The sequence below is a fragment of the Cervus canadensis genome, chromosome 7 (genome assembly GCF_019320065.1).
Source record: "Cervus canadensis isolate Bull #8, Minnesota chromosome 7, ASM1932006v1, whole genome shotgun sequence".
In the NCBI taxonomy this organism is placed as follows: domain Eukaryota; kingdom Metazoa; phylum Chordata; class Mammalia; order Artiodactyla; family Cervidae; genus Cervus; species Cervus canadensis.
The window spans coordinates 21,425,437-21,446,124 of NC_057392.1; the positions used below are offsets into that span (position 1 = coordinate 21,425,437).

The window sequence follows — 20,688 nt, forward strand, 5'->3', positions numbered from 1 at the left end:
TGGACCGGGGAGAGGGGGGCGGGGGGGCTTCATTCTTGGTAACACACTCCCCCCCCGCGCCCCGTACCCGCGCCGGGCCCCTGGGGGGAGGGGGCGTCCACGCGGTCAGCACTGTCCGTGGTACTGTCTCCCCCACCCCGTGTGCCCCGCCCCCACCGTGCAGCCCCCCTGACCCGAGGCCCACCCCGCACGCATGCCCTGCGTGCCCCCCACGGGTCCCCTCCCTCCACCCCCAATCCCGCCCTCCACCGCCTCGCTGGTTCCGCACCCACGTGCTCCGCCGCCCCAAGACCGCCGGGTCCTCCAGCCGCGTCCGTTACTGGACCCCGGCCGTCCCTTCACAGCCGGCGCCCGGCCAGGCCGCCAACCCCATGTCCCCCTGTCTCCCTGCGTCCCGCGTTCCCCCCGCTGTCCCCGCGGCTTACCCCCCGTGTCCCCCCCCACGTGTCCCCGCTCCCCTCCCCCCTCGTATTCCCTCCCCGCCGCCCCTAGTGCTCCCGCGTCCCCCGGCCGGTCTCCGCCCTGCGTCCCCTCCGCGGGCCCCATGTCCCCTCCCCGCGTGTCCCCCCCGCGTGTCCCCGCGCCCCGCGCGCCGGCGGAACTGTGGGATCGCCGCGCACAGGAAGTGGCGGGGCGGCGCGGCCGAGGGCGGAGGGCGGCGGGCCGGGCGGGGCGGGATGGGGGCCGGGGGCGGCGGGCGCCGCACTCGCTGAGGCCCGACGCAGGGCCGGGCGCGCCCAGGGCCGGAGCGCAGCGACCGAGCGGCCCGGAGCGGAGGCGACGCCGGGGCCACGCGCGCCGAGGAGCAGGTGGCGGCGGCTGCAGGTGAGCGGCGCGGCCCCCGAGGTCGGCCCCCTCCCCGCCGCTCGAGATCGGGCCCCCTTGCCTCCCCGGGTCGCCCCCACCCGGGCCCCGCGGCGCAGCAGGCCGGCTGCGCTCCGCCGGGCGCGGGGCCTGCGGGAGGGCTGGAGGACCGGAACTGGGGACTGCGGGCCGTGGGTTCCCTCCCAGCCTCCGGGGCCTCCGCCGGCCAGGCCCAAGCCTGTCCCCGTCCTCGCCGGCCGGCCTGGGGCGCTGCAGCCGGGCGCGCTGGGCCGGGGTGGGCGGCGCGCGGCCCGGGCCGGGGCGTCCTAGGAGGGGCGGGCGGGCGGCCGGGCTGGGCGAGGGAACGACACCCCTGCCCCTCGCCCCGCGGACTTCCTTGGGCCCCTCTGCTCCGGGTGGACGCCACGCGCCCCCGCCGGGTTTCGGGGAGCTGGCAACGGGGACCCCGTGCGCGCCCCCGACCCTGCGCGCTGCGGCCACGGGTTAGTTTCACTTTTTGCTCGGCCCAGAGGGAGGGCTGCAGGTGGGACAGCGCAGCAGTGGTGGGGCTGAGCGTTCAGATTTGACTTTGGCGTTTGGACCAAAGGCCGACTGTGAATTTCCACGGTTCCAGTCAGGTGATGGGGCCGGTCAATGATCCAAGAGCCGTTTGGGAGGAAAGCCACCTTCACCCCCAGAGCCGGCCAGAGGGCCCAGGGACGCCTGATGTTGCCCTCCCGGGGTCTGAGGAAGGGAGGATGACTAGCAGATGAAGCTGCCTGCAAAAAATGTGCAGGTCCTCTCTGTCTCTCCTTCTTCTCTCGTCTTTCTTCCTTTCTTTAAACTTTGAAAGAAGTTGGGTGAAATAGGGAAAAAGATTTTATAAATGGTTCCCCAGACTTTTCTCCTCTCAGAGAATACTGGAACAGTTAGGTTCCTTTCTGTAGGAAATTCGATCTTATGAGAAGGAAAAATGACAAGGGGCTGCTGGCCTTGTGGCTGACTAGAATGAGAACTGACACCCATATTAAGGGTGGAATCACCTGGAGACCCCAGATCCTGAGTGGTGTGTGGCGGCTGTGTGCCGTGGGAGAGGCCAAGGGAACCCTGGGGCTCTAAATGACAGCTCTGCAGGCTGGTTGTAGTCACCCCCAGGCTGGTAATCAGCTTCCTCTGCTGTTGAAAAGCTTCCTGGGGGGGGGCGGGTCTCAGGGAGACTCTGAACTTTCTCTAATTGGATCATTTCCGCTTTTCTAGACCATCCTGACTCCACTCTCCCTCTCCCTCAAAGTTTCAGAGTTGGCCTGTTACAACTCACTTCTGTATCCTTTTCTCAGCCAGGAGGGAACCTTCTTGATTACATTGTATAAAAAAAGAGGACATGTGATTGAGGTTCATACACACCATGTGGCTGACTTCCACAATGCACGCAAGTGTGACTGAGATTCAGCATGCACAGGGCCTCGTGGCCCTTGTGGCCTTGGAGGGGGACAAATGTTCCATGTGCATGCAGACTGGCTGTGTTGGGCCCTGCCCAGGCATCTCTGTCCAGAGGTTTGAGGCTGAGCAGTGTGGCCTGGAGAATGTACGGGAGCAGGTAAAGTGGCAGGAGGTGAAGGAAGAGGCCCAGGGGACACTTGAGTTGCCAGGGTGTGGGTTCTAGGAGCCGCCTCTGGCAAGGACTCTGCCCTGCCTGGGTGGGCCAGCTGACTGTCCGTGTGTCTGTCACGAGTCTGGGTGCCAGGGCCAGGGAAGCAAACTGAACGTAGTTTATTTTGGAAGTTAGAAAAACTGTATCCACCAAAGTGATTTTTAAAAACTATTTATTCATTTATATAAGATCCGACTGCATCAGATCTTAGTTGCAACACATGGACTACCTTGCTTCACGGCGTGTGGGATCTTAGTGCCCCGACCAGCCATCGAAGCAGTCCCCTGTGTTGCAAGGCAGACTTAACCACCAGACCAGCAGGGAAGACCCTGGTCTGTCTGTTTTTACTTCTGCTTCCCACGTTTGCTAGCGTGGCTCCTGATATGCAGGATCAGGCCTTTACACATGACACCCCTGAATTGCACTTCAGCCTTGGAGAAGAGTGGTCTGGGAAAAGCCAGAGGTTTCGTGGCTTTTCTGTGACCTCCTGAAGAGTGGGTCACAGATCGGCATGACCAGAATCTAAACTGAGATCCTTGGACGCCTGTCTTCTCAGCCCTATCAGTCTGCTAAACATCTGTGAACACTTTTATCTCTAGTCAAATCAGAGATGGGAGGGAAATGTTGAAATCCCTATCAACAGGGAAAATGAAAACCAGAACTGCGTTTGAGAAGAGCTGGATTTACTGGGTTTTCTGGAGTGGGGAGGGTGTCGTCGACATGTCCAATCACATTTGACTCCAAACCACACACCTTCCACCCGCCTTCGGCCTGACCCAGCAGAGCAGACTCAGAGATCAGCTTCAGCAGAGGTTAGTACTCCGACCCCTGCTGTCACCAGTGAGGCCCTGACTCCGTCAGAGTCCACCTGGGGCAAAAGCAGTGGCTTCTGCTTCTGTCTTTTTCTCTCCTCTCTTGGGCCTCATCAAAAACTCTAATATTTCACTGTTACAAGTTGCGGCTGATTAATATTTATAGAGCAAAGCACTGGATGCAGTTGGCTGCATTTTATCTGTTTCTTTCTTAATGATTTGTACTGTATGACGTGGAATCTTTACTCAGTCCTCTCATCGAGAAATGTACAGTTACAGGAAGGTTGGACTCAATTTCATAAAACAATTGCTTGGAAGTTTCATAGATTTTACTTTTGGTTAACCAAAGAATGCTTGAGGTTTTAAATAAGTTGCTTCATGTTGTAAAGTGAAATGACTTGGACTTAGTCTGTTGTTTCTGAAACCACGTCCTAATAATCTTAAAAGTAATCCTAAATTGTTGCCATTGTTGTTTAGTCATTCAGTCATGCTGACTCTTTGTGACCCCATGGACTGTAGCCCACCAGTCTCCTCTGTCTACGGGATTTTCCAGGCAAGAATGCTGGAGTGGGGTGACATTTCCTTCTCCAGGGGATCTTTCTGACTCAGGGACTAAACCCATGTCTCTTGCATTGCCAGTGGATTCTTCACCTCTGAGCCACCTAAGAAGCCCTAAATTGCTCATTTCAAAATGCTGGATTTTAGGCAAACACAATACTGGTTCAGCCTTGTACAGAATCTTATTTAGTTATTTAGAAGAATTCACCATGCCCTGATTATCTGTGTCCAGCAAAGAGCCAGAAACTGAAACACAGATAATCTCTCGGCCGTACCTGTGTTTCTCTTTGGAGGCGGAGGAGCAGATGCCCGGGGAAGGTTGGCCCAAGTCCCCACTGCAGGGCTGCGGCCTTTGGCCCTGGACACTGTGCTTTAATTGGCCACGTCTTTTCCCAAGCACAGCTAGAAGGTCATGGGTAGGATACATTGTAGATGCTGGTGTTAGCAAACTGAAAGAAATGTGTCCTTTGATGCTGTGACAGGCAGAAGTCTTCTCCCAGGCAGCAGAACTTGGCATCACATAGCACTAAAAACCGAAGCTGGGCGCTCATGGTAGGAGCTGCCCGCCAGCAGCCGAGACGCCTGTCCCCAGGTGGCCCAGGAAGGCCTTGCATCATTGATATAGCTCCTCGGTTCCTTTCTGAAAGTGGGCGGGGAATGAAATCAGCAACAAGAAGGTTAGTAGTGAGTTCTACTGGGAGCAGCATAAAAGCTACAGCAGGAACACCTTTACCAGTTCTGCTCTCCTGAGACCTGTGAGCCCCATGGGTGCACCTCCAGGGTTGGGGAGTGGCCTGTGAGCCCATGGGTGTCAACCCTCAATGTGGAGAATGTGTCGATGATTGTGTTAATGCTTTTCATGCTTCGGTTTATAATTAGACTGTCATCCCAGGCTAACTGGAGTGATTGGTTGAGTGAGTGAATGAATGGATGCACCTTTTCTTAGGAAGATACACGTAATCTAATCCTTAGGTTCAGAGAGAAAGTAATCGATTGGTATACCTTGCAAAATACAATTCACTAGCAGCGATTTTCGCCAAACTAAGAGAAATCAGATTGTTGGATGAAGACTGCACCTGTCGGGGTTCCGTGAGAGGAGGATGTCAAGATGGGAAGTGCAGGAGATTTGCAGGGGGCTGCTGTGGAAGCTGTATGGAGGGGAAGATGGGTGATCCTGCACCTGGCCTGGGTGGGGTGGGGTGGGGTGGGGGACAGGTCAGAGGTCTGGGAGGATGGGCCTCAGATGCAGCTCTGAGAAGGTCAGCCTGGGGTCCTCAGCCCCACCCTGCATCATGCAGCCAGGAATGGCAGGCACCCCTCCCCTGTACCCCCAGGCAGCAGGTTCTCTCTTGAGGGCCATCTGTGTGTCAAAGCGCCGTCACAGCCTCAGAGACAACGTTTAGTGACTTGGACTCCACAGAAGTAGAAGGACAGTAAAAATGATCCCTTGGCCCGTGCAAAGTTTTGGTTTAGTTTTAGGAAAAGCCCTACAGTCTGGTAGGTTCCCTTGAGCTTTTATTTTGCCTCCTTTACAATAAGTAGTGTTGCTGTTGCTCAACAGCTAAATTGTGTTCAACTCTTTATGACCCCATGAACTGTAGCACACCAGGCCCTCCTGTCCTACACTATCTCTAGGAGTTTGCTCAAACTCATGTCTCTTGAGTCAGTAATGCCATTCAACCATCTATCTCATCCTCTGTCGTCCCTTTCTCCTCCTGCCTTCGATCTTTCCCAGCATCAGGGTGTTTTCCAATGAGTTGGCTCTTGGAATCAGGTGGCCAAAGTATTGGAGCCCTCAGCTTCAGCATCAGTCCTTCTAATGAATATTCAGGACTGATTTCCTTTAGTTTGATCTGGTTGGATCTCCTTGCAGTCCAAGGGACTTTCCAGAGTCTTCTCCAGCACCACAGTTCAAAAGCATCAATTCTTCCATCCTCAGCCTTCTTTATGGTCCAGCTCTCTCATCCATACATGAGTGCTGTGGTGAACTAGTACAAAAAGGGTGTCCAGCGATGAGAGGAGGCAGATGTGTGCAGATAGATAACAAAGGTCAGAGCACACATGTGTGAGCACGGGGCAGCTGTGTTCAGTTTCCTAAATTGGGCACTTTCTACTGTTACTCAAGTTCTAGAACGTTTGGTAGAAAGTGCATCAGTGGCCTGCGGTTCGGTTCCGAGCTCCAAGGCAGCAGGGTATGTTCCTGGAGCCCCAAGTGCTCTGTACCTGGCATTTCGCTTCTTTAAATTTTAATGAGTTATTGGGTATGTGCTGTGCTTAGTCGCTTAGTCATGTCCGACTCTTTGCAACCCCGTGGACTGTAGCCCTCCAGGCTCTTCTGTCCATGGGGAATCTCCAGGAGAGAATACTGGAGTGGGTTGCCATGCCCTCCTCCAGGGCATCTTCCCAGCCCAGAGATCGAACCCAAGTCTCCTGCATTGAAGGCCAGTTCTTTACCATCTGAGCCACCAGGGAAGCCTGTTATCAGGTATAAATGTTTCTATTTTGGTGAACAAAGCTATATGTGAAAATTCTAAACACAGACTGGACAAGTGCTAGGCTAGGGTGGCCTTGCAGACATGAATGATGACTGTACGCTTCTTCTCTCAGATATGTCTTGCCTGACCCCCATCCACTGACCCCATTGACCTCCAGCCAGTGACCGCTAGCCTCTGACCCTCAGCCATGGACCCCCAGCAGACATACCATGCAGCTATGAGACCCAAGTCACTAGCTCTTCGGCTCCTGAAACCAGCCAGAAACCTAGATCTTTATATGCAATTATTTATTTTTAACAAGCTGTGCAGGCAAATGGAAAATGTGCCTGCCTGAATTTAGACTGTGGGCCACTATTTTTACAACCTCTTGTCTAAAATATTTGTGTAATTTTCAAAGTAAAGTCAGTGAGCCAATTAAATGAGGACAAAATGCATGCAAGAGAAACAAACAAACAAAAAGATGAATAACAAAACCCCAGGATGTCATGTCCAGATGAATACCAAAAGAATTGTCTTTCCTATCTCAAGCATGGCTGCTGGAAACAGGGTGGGGTTCCGTGAGGATGGGTGGAGGGAAGGAGAAGCTGGTACCCAGAGAGGTGTCAGTCAGGGAACAAAGGAACTCTGTGTGTCTCCAGGTGCCTGTAGGAGGCCCTCCCAAGGTCCATGTAAAGATGAAGTCTGCAAAACGTAATGTTTACCGATACCAAATGCATTTAGCAGAAGGCACTCCTTGTCTTGCTCCATGAAAGTGTTGAAAGTGAAAGTCGCTCAGTTGTGTCCAACTCTTTGCAACCCCATGGACTGTACAGTCCATGGAATTCTTCTGGCCAGAATACTGGAGTGGGTAGCCTTTGCCTTCTCCAGGGGATCTTCCCAACTTAGGAATGGAACCCAAGTCTCCCATGTTGTAGGTGGATTCTTTACCAGCTGAGCCACAAGGGCAGCCCAAGAATACTGGAGTGGGTAGCCTATCCCTTCTCCAGCAGATCTTCCCAACCCAGGAATCGAACTGGGGTCCTCTGCTTTGCAGGCAGATTCTTTTTTTTTTTTTTGCAGGCAGATTCTTTACCAACTGAGCTATGATCCCCCAAGTATAATCTTGCTCTATACTTTGATAGAATGTTCTGTGTCCACACGTCTTGGTTACACACATGGAGCCGTGTAGCCCTCTAGTGTTCTCTGAAGGGGACCGCTGGGCGGGAAAGTCCAGGCAGTGATGCCTACACTGCGCTGTTTGCAGAGAGATAGGGGAGACTCCTACTGCAAAGCCACCCACAGGGTGTTCAGTGGACCCACCTGCTCTTCACCTCCTGGTGTTGTCATTAAGTTTTGCAAGTGGAGGGACTTCCCTGGTGGTCCAGTGGTTAAGACTTGGCGCTCCCGATGTAGGGAACCCGTTTCCATCCCTGGTCAGGGAACTAGATCCTGCATGCCCCGACTAAAGATCCCATGTGCCAAGTAAGTATTTTTTAAAAGTTTTGCCAGTAGGTTGGATACAGAATGTGGCTAGTGGTGGCCTGGATTTGTTTCCTGGTAGATGGAGTTAAGCATCTCCCTGCACTTACTGCTAGATGCGTTTCCTTCTCTGTGAAGTCCTTCACCTGTTTTCCTGTTGGGCGACAGGTTTTCCTTCTGTATTCCTTGCATATGGTTCTGTATGAGGTATTTCCTTGTGTATTGAGGATAATAATCTTTTGTCCTAATGTGTGCTTCAGGCGTCTTGCTTAGCTGGGTCTGGTCTTTTTACTTTGTCTTGATGAGTAGAAATTCTTAATGTAATATAGAGTTTATCCACCTTTTCGACTTTTTGAATGCAGTTGAGAAGTCCTGGGATCACTTGTGTGTTCTCCTGTGTTGTCTTATAGAAGTTGGAATGTTTGTTTCCACACTGAAGCCCTCTGTCCCTCGGGAGTGGCTTCTGGGTGGTGACAGGTAGGGGCTCTGTCCCCATGCAGAGTACAGTTGTCCTGATCCCAGCCTCCGCCGGGTGTGTCGAGTTTCCTGAAAACCTTTGTCAAGGATTTAGATCAAAACTGCACCAATTCTGTAGATCAGCTGGGGGCTGGATTCCATCTCTGTGGTATGAAGTCTTCCTGCCATGAAGGTAGTGTGTCTCCATTAATGTCAGTCTTCTTACATGGCTTTTACTAGAGCTCTCTACATACTATTCTGCACACTATCGCATACTTTATGGTTAAATTTATCCTCAGGTGTCCTTATTTTTGTTACTTTTATAAGTGGTATTTTCACATTTTATTTATTTTTTTACTTAAAAAAATTCTAACTCTTGTTGGTGTTGAGCAGAAAGGGAGTTGATTTTGGATATTGATTGCTACCCAGGCACCTTGCCAGTCTCTTTTTCTTATAAATTATTTGCAGAGTTGGGGGATTTTCTGCATGGACAGGAAGTGTTCGTTTCTTCCTTACACCTTTAGCATTGTCCCATCCTGTTTTGCTGCCTGGGCCAGGGCCGTCAGGACTGTACTGCATGCAAGTGTGATGGGGCATTTTGGTCATTATTCCTGGTTTTCAGGGAATCTGCTCAGTTTTCCTGTTTGGTCTTGGTACAAACATGGAGGCTGCTTAGTTCCGAATCTTCCTGTTGCTCCTCCTGGGAACAAAGGAGCTAACAGATGGAAGGAAATAAAGAGATGAAGAGATTCAAGACTCACCTTCACTGATTATCAGGGAGATGCAAAAATAACAGCTTGGTGAGATGCCGGCCTGCTCCACCGGGGTGGCCAAAATGTAAAGAGAGTGCCTGGGCCAGGTGTGGGCACAGATGTGAGCCAAGGTGCGCTGGTGCGAGTGTGAGCTGGGGGGAGTTAGAGAAGCACGGCCACGTCTGCAGAGCGGCTTCCACATCTAGGCGCACTTGGTGTGTGCTCCCGCACGGGCAGGATGGCCGCGGCCGCAGTGCATGCTCTCTGTGTCCCAGGGACACTGCTGGGGAGAGCGCGGGGTTTAGGGCAACTCATATGGAATGACCGGGTAAGAACCTCTTCCCAGATCTCCTGTAGTGTTGCAATGAGGACATACTGGGAAGAGACTCAAGGGGTAAGTGGTTACTTCTTACAAGGGGTGGGATAGTGTAGCTGGGAGGAGTTACAACGTATTACTGTATCTCCTCAGATTACCCTACCCATTTAAACAAGTTACAAAAAATAGAAGAGAGAATGCTTATTTTTCTGTAGACTCCCCTTTCCAGTTAAAAGAGTTGTCTTGTTTATACAAATATTTGACTTTTTTCTGAAAAATAGGAACCACATATACTTTCCCCCCCTACTTTCTTCTTAAAATTTCTTTTGGAGTGTAATTGATACATAATGTTGTGTTAGTTTCAGGTCTACAGCAAAGTGAATCAGTTATACATACACATAGTTCCACACTTTTTTAGATTCTTTTCCCATATAGGCCATTACAGAATATTGAGTAGAGTTCCCTGTGCTATATAGTAGGTGTTATTAGTTATCTATTTTATTAATATATATAATAGTTCATATATGTAAATTCCAATCTTCCAATTTATCCCTTTACCCCCTGATAACCATATGTTTTCTACATCTGTAACTTTATTTCTGTTTTGTAAATAAGTTCATTTGTAGCATTTTTAAAGATTCCACATGCAGGCGATATCATACGGTATTTGCCTCTCTCTGACTTACTTCACTAAGTATGACAGTCTCTAGGCCCATCCATGTGGTTGCAGATGGCCTTATTTCATTCTTTTTATGGCTGAGTACTATTCCACTGTTTACATCTACCACATCTTCTCTATCTGTTCCTCTGTTGATGAATATTTAGGTTGCTTCCGTGTCCTGGCTATTGTGAATAGTGGTGCTGTGAACACTGAGGTGCTTGTATCTTTTTGAATTATGGTTTTCTCCAGACATATGTCATGAATATTTGACTGAAGATGTTGCTTTATCAAAGACTTTTTCCATGTGTGTTGAGCTGATCATATAAAATTTTCTCCTTTTTTCAGTTAATGTGGTAAAAGTACATGAGTAGATTTTCCTGCTTTTCAGGAAATACCCCATCTCGACCATGATGTATTTTACTGCATTACCGTACTTGGTGTGTTGAGATTTTGTTTAGAATCTGTTGCTCCTTTGTTTAGAAGTGTGCAGGACTTGTAACTGTCCTCTGTTGCACTGTCCCAGTGGACTTGGGGCCGGGTTACACTCATCTCATCGTCCAAGTGGGCAGTATTACCTCCCACGTGAGACTGAGGCGATGTGTTCCTTATGTCATTTCTTGGCCTGGGCCTGGCTTTTGCGTAGACAGATTTTTACATTTTGATTGATTCCTTTACTAGCTACTGATCTGTTCAGCTCTTCTAGTCTTTTAAAAATAAGATTTGGGGTTATTTTTCTAAGGAGTGACCTGCATTGTTGCTGTGTAACAAGTGACCCCAACACTTCCTGGCTCTCAACACTTTCCATCTCACCGCTTCTGTGGCCCAGGAATCCAGGCTCAGCTTAGCTGGCTCCTCAGGCCCAGGCCTCTCATGGGCTGTGACTAGGTGTCACCGAGGCTGCAGTCTTATCTAAAGGCGAGACAGGGCAAGGGTCCTTCTTCACATTCATTCACGCTGTCAACAGGATTCAGGTCTTTGCCAGTTGTTCTGTCCAACCTGGCAGTTAGCCATCAGAGCAAGAGGGGCAGAGAGTGTGAGCCAGCTAGTCGAAAACTCAGTGCTGTAAACCCCATCTCGAAAGCCACCTTCCACTACTTTTCTCGTATTCTTTTTGTTGAAAGCCAGTCACTAGGTCCAGCCCACACTCAAGGGTGTGAACCTTGGAGTCATCTTAGACCTCTCTACCCCAGGGTCCATGTCAATAACACTGTCAATTTCTTGGTAAAAACGTCTTAATATTTTCTTAATTTTTTAATCTCCATGGTATCTGACATTAAACTCCACCTTTCATTCCTAAAATTGTTTTCGTTTTTCTTTTTTCTCAATTTATCTCAGCAGAGGTTTATCTGTTTCCTTGCTGCTTACAGAGAGCTGACTCTCAGTCAGCTCTCATGTCCATCACATTTTTGGTTCTCCTGTCATTAATTTATCCTTCCATTGTCATCATTTCTTTCTACTCTTTCTGGGTTTTTTTTTTTTTTTTTCCTGGTGCTCTCTTCACAGGTTATTGAGTTGAAAGCTTAACTTCTTTGTTATTTTTGTAAGCATAGTTTCTTAATTTTTAAGCTTTATTTCTATCGTAAGAATTTAAAGTTAAACATTTCTTCCTGGCTCTGTAGCCCTGTGTCTGGTATATTTTGGAGTGTAGCAGTATCATTGTTCGGCTTCCCTGGTGGCTCAGATGGTAAAGCGTCTGCCTGCAATGTAGGAGACCTGGGTTCGATCCCTGGGTCTGGAAGATCCCCTGGAGAAGGAAATGGCAACCCACTCCAGTACTCTTGCCTGGAAAATTCCACGGTCAGAGGAGCCTAGTTGGCTACAGACCATGGGGTCACAAAGAGTCGGACACAACTGAGCAACTTCACTTTAGTATCGTTGTTCAGTTCTGGAGCATTTTTGTTGTTCAGTTGCTAAGTCATGTCTGACTCTTTGTGACCCCATGGACTGCAGCATGCAAGGCCTCCCTGTTCCTCACTATCTCCTGGAGTTTGCCCAAGTTCATGTCCATTGAATCGGTAATGCTATCAACCATCTCATCCTCTGCCACCCTTTTCTCTTCTTTTGAGCATTTAAATATCGGTTATTACTCTTCTGTGACCCATGAACTATATGGAAGGTACTTTTATTTTCTAAGTGCATGGGGATTTTAGGTTATACATTTATTATTGTATATAATTATTATATACAATTATTATTGTATACATCTAATATACATATATATGCATATAATATATAATATATATTATATAATATATAATATTATTGTATATACAATTCTATACAATAATTATATACAATTATTATTGTATATAAGCTCAGAAGGCTTGTGGGCAGAGGGCACAGACGAGGATTATACCATGTCACCTCCTACTGTCTCCAGGGGACATTTGGTGGTCCCCCTGCCCTTCCTGTGTGAGTGATGTTCCCTCTCCACTGTGTTTGTGGTTCCTTTTACATCCAGTGTTCTCTGTTCTCATGGTGGCATCTCTAGAGTGGGTTTCTTCTTATTTATCCTGCTTTGGAGTCAATGTGCTTCCTGAGGATAAAGTTTTATGTCTCTCGGGAATTCTGGAGAAATTTCAGCCATTCTTCTGTTGACTTTTGCTTCAATTTACCTTATGCTTGACTTTCTCACACCATTTTCCAAGTCTCATACTCTTGCTCGTGTTTGTCTTTTAGTCTTTTTTTTTTTTTTAATCACCATGTTCTGGGTGAATTCCTCCACTTTCCCCTCTAGTTTTCCAGCTGCATCTTCATCTCTGTCTAATCTGCTACTTAACCTGCACATTAAGCTCTTCATTTCAGTGGTTCTGTTTTTCATTCCTTTTTTAAAAAAATATCTTATTTTTATTAATTGATTTATTTGGTTGCACCGGGTCTTAGTTGCCACATGTGGGATCTTTAGTTGCAGCAAGCAGGATCTAGTTCCCCGACCAAGGGTCGAATCTGGGCCCCTTGCATTGGGAGCACAGTGTCTTAACCACTGGACCACCAGGGAAGTCCCTATTTCTCATTCTTAAATGTCCTTGGTAGTTCTTTCCAAACCTGCGTCTTCTCTTGCTTGGTGTTCTTTTCTTTGCACTTATTCCAAGTTCTTCTTTTATCTCTAAGCATACTTATTTTATATGTGCGCTCAGTTTTATCCAACCCTTTGCGGGCCCACCAGGCTTCTCTGTCCATGGGATTTCCCAGGCAAGAATACTGGAGTGGGTTGCCATTTCCTCCTTCAGGGAATCTTTCCAACCCAGGGATCAAACCCAGGTCTCCTGCATTGCAGGCAGATTCTTTTTGACTAGTGCCACCTGGGAAGCCCTACTTATTTTATACACTGCAAAGAATAATGCCAGCATAATAAAAACACCCAAAATAATACGGAAGTCTAAATTTCTTGAGCATTTGCTATGCTGCCTCTCACTCCCTGAAGCCCAGTTCTCATGTGCTTTGTACCCTGGGCTGTGATCTTGTGTTCAGGAGACTTTGTCTCCCTGGAGGGGCTCTGCTTCTCCCAGCAGCCCAGGAGTAGGGCTGATCTGGAAATAAACCATTACAGGCTTATTTCCTGGACTCATAAGAGGGGACTTCTGCAGGTGTCATTGACAAAGAAGGAACTTGATCCCCCAAACAAAACTCAGAGCTTGAAGAAATTGCCAAGGTGAACCTACACAAATCCTGGTGAATAAAGCAATTGTGGAAGTTAAAGAATACTATGGTGCAAGTAGCCCTGAGTGACTCAGCTAACCTGAGGAGAGTTTTGTCCTGGCCTAGGACTGCCTCGTCAGGGACAAGAGCAGTGTCCAGGATGCGGAAACTCAGAGGCCCTCCCTCCCTGCACATCTCCATTAAGCACTTTATTCAGTTTGGGATACAGTTGCAAAACGTGATTCTGATTTTGTCCTCAATAAACTTAACTTCCCATTGACTTCTTTGTTGTCCATGCAACGGAGGTGGTGTCTGTTTTTTTAGAACAGGCAGACCATCCAGACAATGTTTTTGGTAGCTGAAAACTGCCATACCTCTGCTGCTGCTGCTCCTGCTAAGTCACTTCAGTCATGTCCGACTCTGTGTGACCCCAGAGACAGCAGCCCATGAGGCTCCCCCATCCCTGGGATTCTCCAGGCAAGAACACTGGCATGGGTTGCCATTTTCTTCTCCAATGCATGTAAGTGAAAAGTGAAAGTGAAGTCGCTCAGTCATGTCCGACTCTTAGCGACCCCATGGACTGCAGCCTCCCAGGCTCCACTGTCCATGGGATTTTCCAGGCAAGAGTACTGGAGTGGGGTGCCATTGCCTTCTCTGGCTATACCTCTGCAGTGTGTGGTATATACCAGCAGAGGTGAAAGAGCATGATTTTTTAAAGGGGGTTAGTACATCTTACATATCAGATTTCAGAGCTCTTAATAGAAATTAAACCTGAATGGAAAGACTGTCAGGCACTTGGAATGTTGTTGTCTTGTTGGGGCAGGGTCTGCCTGAGTTCATGTCCGCTGTGGGCCTCTAAGACTCCCTTGTGTTTTAATTACCTGTGAGGCTGTGACCCCAGCTCACTGTCCTCTCAGCTCTGCTTCCTAAACCCTGGGCCCACAGGGTCCCCTGCAGCCTGTGCATCCTCGGACCAGGCACCCCAACCTCAGCAGTCTTCTCCTGTCCATCCCTCCCATACCCGTGAACATGCCTCATGTGGTGATGTGTCCAGGCCAGGTCCTGCCCCACCCACAATCCCCTCCTCCATGTTGCTCATCACCCCCTGCCCCACCTAAGACCACCTCCAGTCCTGCTCCCATCAGAATCCTTCCCTGTGGCTGTTGAGGTTCGTCTCAGTAACCCCAGTTCTGTTCCTGTCCCTCGCCCGCTCCATCCCCTCCTAATGGTGGTGACGCTCGGAGGATGCCCTCTCCTCTGCCTGGTCCTCACTGTCCCCCCCACGCCCGGTCTTGGCTTCTCCCCTGAGGCTGCACCCCGGACCTTTGCCTGGTGGATCCTTGCTCATCCTCCAGCTGTCAGTTTGCCAGGACACCTTCCCCAGCCTGAGACCCAGCTGGGATGCACACGCATGCACTCAGATGCTCACACACATACACAAGCACACACACCACATCGTGCAGGTTCTCTTTATGGGCTGCTTTCCTCACTTCACATCCCACCGCTGACCTTTACCATCTGCCTGCCCCGTCCCTGGGTAGTGACCACAGGACTGCACTTCGTAGTGTGGACAGTGAGGTCAGCAGCCAGCCCTGGAGCTTTTTCTGTTCTCTGCGGTGAGTCCTGTGGGCACCACACTTCTCTGGGTGGCTCGCGGAGCACGTCCTGCCTGTCCCGACACTGCAGAGCCACATGGCAGACTTTACCGTGAAGAGACCACGCCTGTCTCCATTCACACCAGTAATGATGGAGAGAATAACACCATTGTGGGTGCCTGATAGTCTTCTGTTTCCACTTTATTTCTGGTTTTGAAATCCAGCAAGCAAAGGCTTTGTCCCTGCTCTGCCATGAACCTCAGTGGCATCATAACCCACACTGTCCCCTGTTTGTTAACGTCCACAGTGCAAGTCGGGGCTTCCCTGGTGGCTCAGTAAAGAATCTGCCTGCACTGCAGGAGACCCAGTTTCAGTCCCTGGGTCAGAAAGATCCCCTGGAGAAGGGAATAGCAGCCTACTCCAGTATTCTTGCCTGGAGAATCCCATGGGCAGAGAAGCCTGGAGGGAGCAGTTCATGGGGTCACAGAGTTGGACACGACTGAGCAGCTAACACACACACAAACACGCACACACACACACAATGCAAGTTGGTGGCAGGTAGACTGATTTTCCCCGTGGAGGTGTGGGATGGGCCACAGGCTTAAGTGGCCTCAGCCGGTGACTTCACACTTCTCAGGAGTGGCCCTCTGCTCCTCATTGCTCCCCCGGGAATCATGAAGGTTAGAAAACATCACGTGTGAAGACAGTTTGTAAAGTGGTGTCACACATGAGGCACCACATGTGTGTCAGAGCAACGATGCCTCATGAGGGGGTGATGGTGAGTCCTGGTGGGGCTGCCGGGGATGACAGCACGTGGCCAAGAGACCCAGGGCCGTGAGCTGTGTGGGGAGTACAGAGATGGACATAGCTGAGCTCCACACCAGCTCATCCCCAGACCGGCGCACGCATCCTTGGGTGGCTGACAAGGGTCGCAACCACCTCTCAGCCGACGCTTGCCCCCTCTGCCTGTCAGGTGCCAAGCAAGAGGCTGGTGGGTCTTGTTTCTGCAGAAGCCACGTCCTGCTGTGTTCAGCCCTTTTCTGAAACACGGGAGAGGCTGCTGCCCACCAGCCTGTGGCCAGCCCGGGTGCCGATCTGTCCATCTCAGAAGTGCCGGCTTCCATGCCAGCTTGACAACCCCCCTCACCCTGGTGCTGGATCTTTTCAGGGCTCAGCACATCGCAAGGAGCTCTGTTTCCCTCTAAAGCACCCCCGAGGGCATCAGAGGTGCTGGCGGCCTGCCCCAGGAAGGCATCTGCCGGCTGTGCACCTAGGGCAGGCAGGGCGACTCGTCTATCTGTCCCTGTGCAGCTCCGAGGCTGCTCCTCAGGGTGCGAAGCTGTGTTTGTGAGTCTTGGGGAGAAGACCAAGCGGGGGCTTTGCAGGGACCCCCAACTGTTTATGCCACGAGTTCAGTCTTTGAGCCCCAAGGGAAGCCCAAGAACACTGGAGTGAGTAGTAGCCTATCCCTTCTCCGGCGGATCTTCCCGACCCGGGGTCTCCTGCGTTGCAGGCGGATTCTTTACCAACTGAGCTATCTATGCCGTGGGCTCAGTTTCTGGTTTTGGGTGAACTGGGCCTGTCCCTCTTTGTTCTCAGGGACTCTAGTGGGCTCAGAAGGGATCATCTCCCTGTCTCAGCAGTTTCATTTATTGCTGTGTGTGTGTGTGAGACACACACACCTGTGGCCGGGCTGAGCTCTGGGGCATCCAGGGCTGACCTGAGTGCTGGCCTGGCCTGGATTCGCAGTGGCCGCTTGTACATTTTGACTCTCTGGTCCCTCCCCCGCCTCCCCTGTGCCCCTCAACGATTGGCTAACAGTGATGCTATGTTTCCTTCACAAACATAACCTTCAGCCCCAGAGACCTTGTTGGAATGGGAGCTCTGGTCTCCAGATCAAGGATTTGTCCTGACCCAGTTCTGGGCGTGGAAACAGGACTGGGGTCTGGACAGTGTCCCCCGGCACCCCCGCCGAGGGGCCCCCATGGGGTGGGGCTCAGACCCAAGCAGGAGCTTCCAGTGTCCGGACAGCACGTTGACGCACAGCCCGCTCTCAGTCTCCACTGCGCTCCGGTTCCAAGTGTGAACGAGTTCTTGAGTAAACGCTTTCAGTTAAATGTCCTCTCCACTTGCAGTGGCCAGTTTCTCATACAAGCCAATTTGAGAAGGCTCCAACCAGACCTGCCTGGGGCTGCCGGGCCTCTGCGAGGGTGGCGGTCCCCCCAGGTGAGGGCACAGGCAGGGGCCCTGGTGTCCAGGCTTCCCGGGGTGGCTCGTGACTGATGCTTCAGGGGTTTAAAGATTAGAGTGCGCTTTCGGTTTTCTGTAGCTCCTTCAGTATTTGGTGGTCAGTTGTTGTTCCTAGGAATCTGTCCCATTAGCTGTGTTTGCACATCTGTTGCTCCGAAGCTGCTCCTGATTCCCTCTGGAAAAATCCCGCAGCGTCTGCTTGTGCCTCCCCATCCCTCCTGATGCTGTCCACACCGTCTCTCACTGTATCCTGATTCTCTTGCCAAAACATGGCCAATTTTATCCATGAAAGGGTCTTTGAAAGATGACTTTCACTTTCACTTTTGTGGGTTTCTGCCTATTTTTTATTTTGTTAATTTCTGCTTTCTAAGTTATTTCCTTCCTTCCTCTTAATTTACTTTGTTTTTCTAACACGTTTTATGTCATTTGTTTTCAACCTTCTGAAAATTTCTTCCCCACAGTAAAGTATAACTTTTGATCCCTTTAAGAACTTTTAGCTGCAGCCTAAAGTTGCGAAATGACATGTTTTTGCCACTATTTCATTCAACAGATTTTTCTAGTATAGTATTGTAATTGACTTTTTGGTTGTTAATAACTTTTTTAAAAATTAATTTTTGTTGGAGGTCAGTTGCTTTACAATGTTTGTATTAGTTTCTGCTACACAGCCAAGTGAACCAGTTATTCATATACATACATCCCCTCTCTGGGTTTCCTTCCCATTCAGGTTCCCACAGAGCACTGAGGAGAGTTCCCAGTGCCGAACAGCAGGTTCTCTTTGGTTATCTCTTTTATACATAATATCAATAGTGTATGTACATCAACCCCAATCTCCCAATTCATCCCACCCCCTCTCTCCCTCCTTGATATCCATACATCCGTATGCAACCATTCTCTACATCTGCATCTCTATTTCTGCTTTGCAAAAAAGATCATCAGTATCATTTTTCTAAATTCCAAAAGCGCTATGATACAATGTTTTTCTCTTTCTGACTTCCTTCACTCTGACAGTCCCTAGGTCCACCCACGTCTCTGCAGGTTGTACAGTTCTGTTCCTTTTTGTGGCTAAGATCCCATCGTGTATCGGCACCACATCTGCTTCATCCATTCTTCTGTTGATGGACTGTCTAAGTGTGTGAGAATTTTTCCCAGTGTCTTTTTTGTTGCCTTTTTCTTTTGCATCAGTAAATTTTGGTCGAAGAATATACCCTGATTGATGCCTGTCTTTTGAAATTTGTTAAGACCTGTTTTATGGCTAGCATTATGGTCACATTTTAGAAATGCTCTGTGCATCTTTGAAAAGACTGTATTCTGTGGTTGGTGAGATTAGTTTTAAACCTTCTATATTAGGTCTTGGCAAAAGTATAGCCCGTAGGCTTAATCTGGCTTGCCACCTATTTCTAGAAGTAAATTCTTTTTTTCTTTTAACTTTTATTTTTTGGTCATGCCACATGGCATGAGGGATCATGGTTTCCTAATTACCAGGAATCAAACCTGCGGCCTCTGCAATGGAAGCACAGAGTCTCAACTACTGGACTTAAAGGGCAGTCCCTAGAGATAAATTCATATGGGATCACACCCACACCCATTGGTGTATGCATTGCTGTGGCTATTTTGCACTATGACTTGGTTGAGTAGCTTCAATAGAGACCATTTGCCCTGAAAAATCTAAAATATTTGCTCTTTGGCCCTTTCCAGAAAATGTTTGCCAACTCTTATAGCTTCAGTCACTTATTTTATCTATTTTATCAAATACAGAGAGAGGGTCTGTTAGAATCTTTAGTTATCGCTGTGGATTTGCCAGAGAATTCTTGTATTTCTGTCAGTTTTTGTTTTATATGTTTTGGGCTGTGTTATTAGTGACACAGTTTAAACTTGCGATATCTTCTTCATGCATGACATGTCTGTCATATGAAGTAATCATCTGTCTCCACTAGTGTGTCTTGCCTGTAAGTCAGCTTTGTCTGAGATTTGTGTAGCTGAGCCTCTGGGTAATATTTGCCTTGTGTACTCCTTCTGTTCTTTTATTTTTAACTCTTTTTCATTTTTAAGTCTTAGATGTACCTTGTAAACATATATATTTTGGGTCAGCCAGAAAGTTCATTTGGGTTTTCAACTTTCTGGCCAACCCAATATAATTAAAGTGGTCTTTTTAACATGGTATTTTAAATTGAAGTTTGATATTCTTTTTTAAAAATTCTGACAATTAAGAATTTTTTAACCAGAGCCTTTGTAAATGGAAGTACAGATAGATTTGAGTTTAAATCTACCGTCTTATATTTTACTATTTTATCTGTGCTGTTTCTTTTTTCTTTCCTTCTCTTTTCTTTTTTGAGTTGATTATTGACCCTTTCTTTTTTTTTTTAACCTCTACCACTAGGAAGTTACAGACTTTTTCTGCACCTTTGACAGTTTTCCAGAAATTACAACATTCTTACTTATCAAACATCTAAAACTAACTTGTACTTTACTCTTGGGGGGAACCCAAGGACCTGAGATCACCCCACTACCCCTTCCGAGTGTTATTGTATATTTAACTTTTTTAACCCACTAGACTTTGCTACTGTATCCTCAGTATTAGTCTTGTTCAGATTTGCAGACGTACCTGCGTCTTTCTTTGCTCTTTATTCTTTTTGCATCTCTCACGTTCCATCTGAGCTCACTTCTTCCTGCTCAAGTGTACATGCATTAGAAATTCCTTTCATTGGGCTCTGAGGTGGTAAGCTTTCCCCACTTTTGTTTGGGTTTCCCTGCTGCTCTGGAGATGGGCTTGCCTGTTGTGGAATCCAGGTTGGCTGTTGGGTCCTTTCAGTATGACATTGTGTGCCAGCCTCTGACATCCTTTGTTTGCTAACAAACCATTGTCAGGCTATCTGTTCTTTGCAGGTAATCTGATTTTTTCTCTGGCTTTTAACATCAACATTAAAAGTCTTTGTGCTTCAAAGGATGCCATCAAGAAAGTGAAAAGACATGGTGAGAAAAAATACGCAAATAACTTATTTGACTAGGGGCTTGTACTAAAAGGTAGAAAGAGCTCTGACGAGGCTGTATGGCCAGTACCTGAGTGCCAGTGATGCTCTCGAGAAGGGACAGTGAGTGGGGAGGTCCTGCCACCTACTGCTGGTTCTGACCGCATCCTCCTGCCTGTGCTGTCACCCCACCTGGACCACTGCTCCATCTGCCTGTGTGCAGGAGAATCGCTGGTCATCTCTCCAGATGTCATGAGCATCACTGTTCTATACAG

At 48.9% G+C, this 20,688-nt stretch overlaps 1 protein-coding gene across 2 annotated transcripts in view; it reads left to right on the forward strand.

The window, feature by feature from the left end:
- The first annotated feature begins 631 nt into the window (after nucleotides 1–631).
- The window catches only part of AGPAT3 (1-acylglycerol-3-phosphate O-acyltransferase 3), an 86,659-nt gene continuing 66,602 nt past the window's right edge, over nucleotides 632–20,688 (forward strand). Inside the window, exon 1 of one of the 2 annotated variants that reach the window (XM_043474524.1) lies at nucleotides 632–825. The gene's annotated coding sequence lies outside the window, so the exon portion shown is untranslated. Of the gene's footprint in view, nucleotides 826–3,244; nucleotides 3,268–20,688 lie in introns of those variants that run through there. The other variant, XM_043474526.1, reaches the window with a different exon arrangement.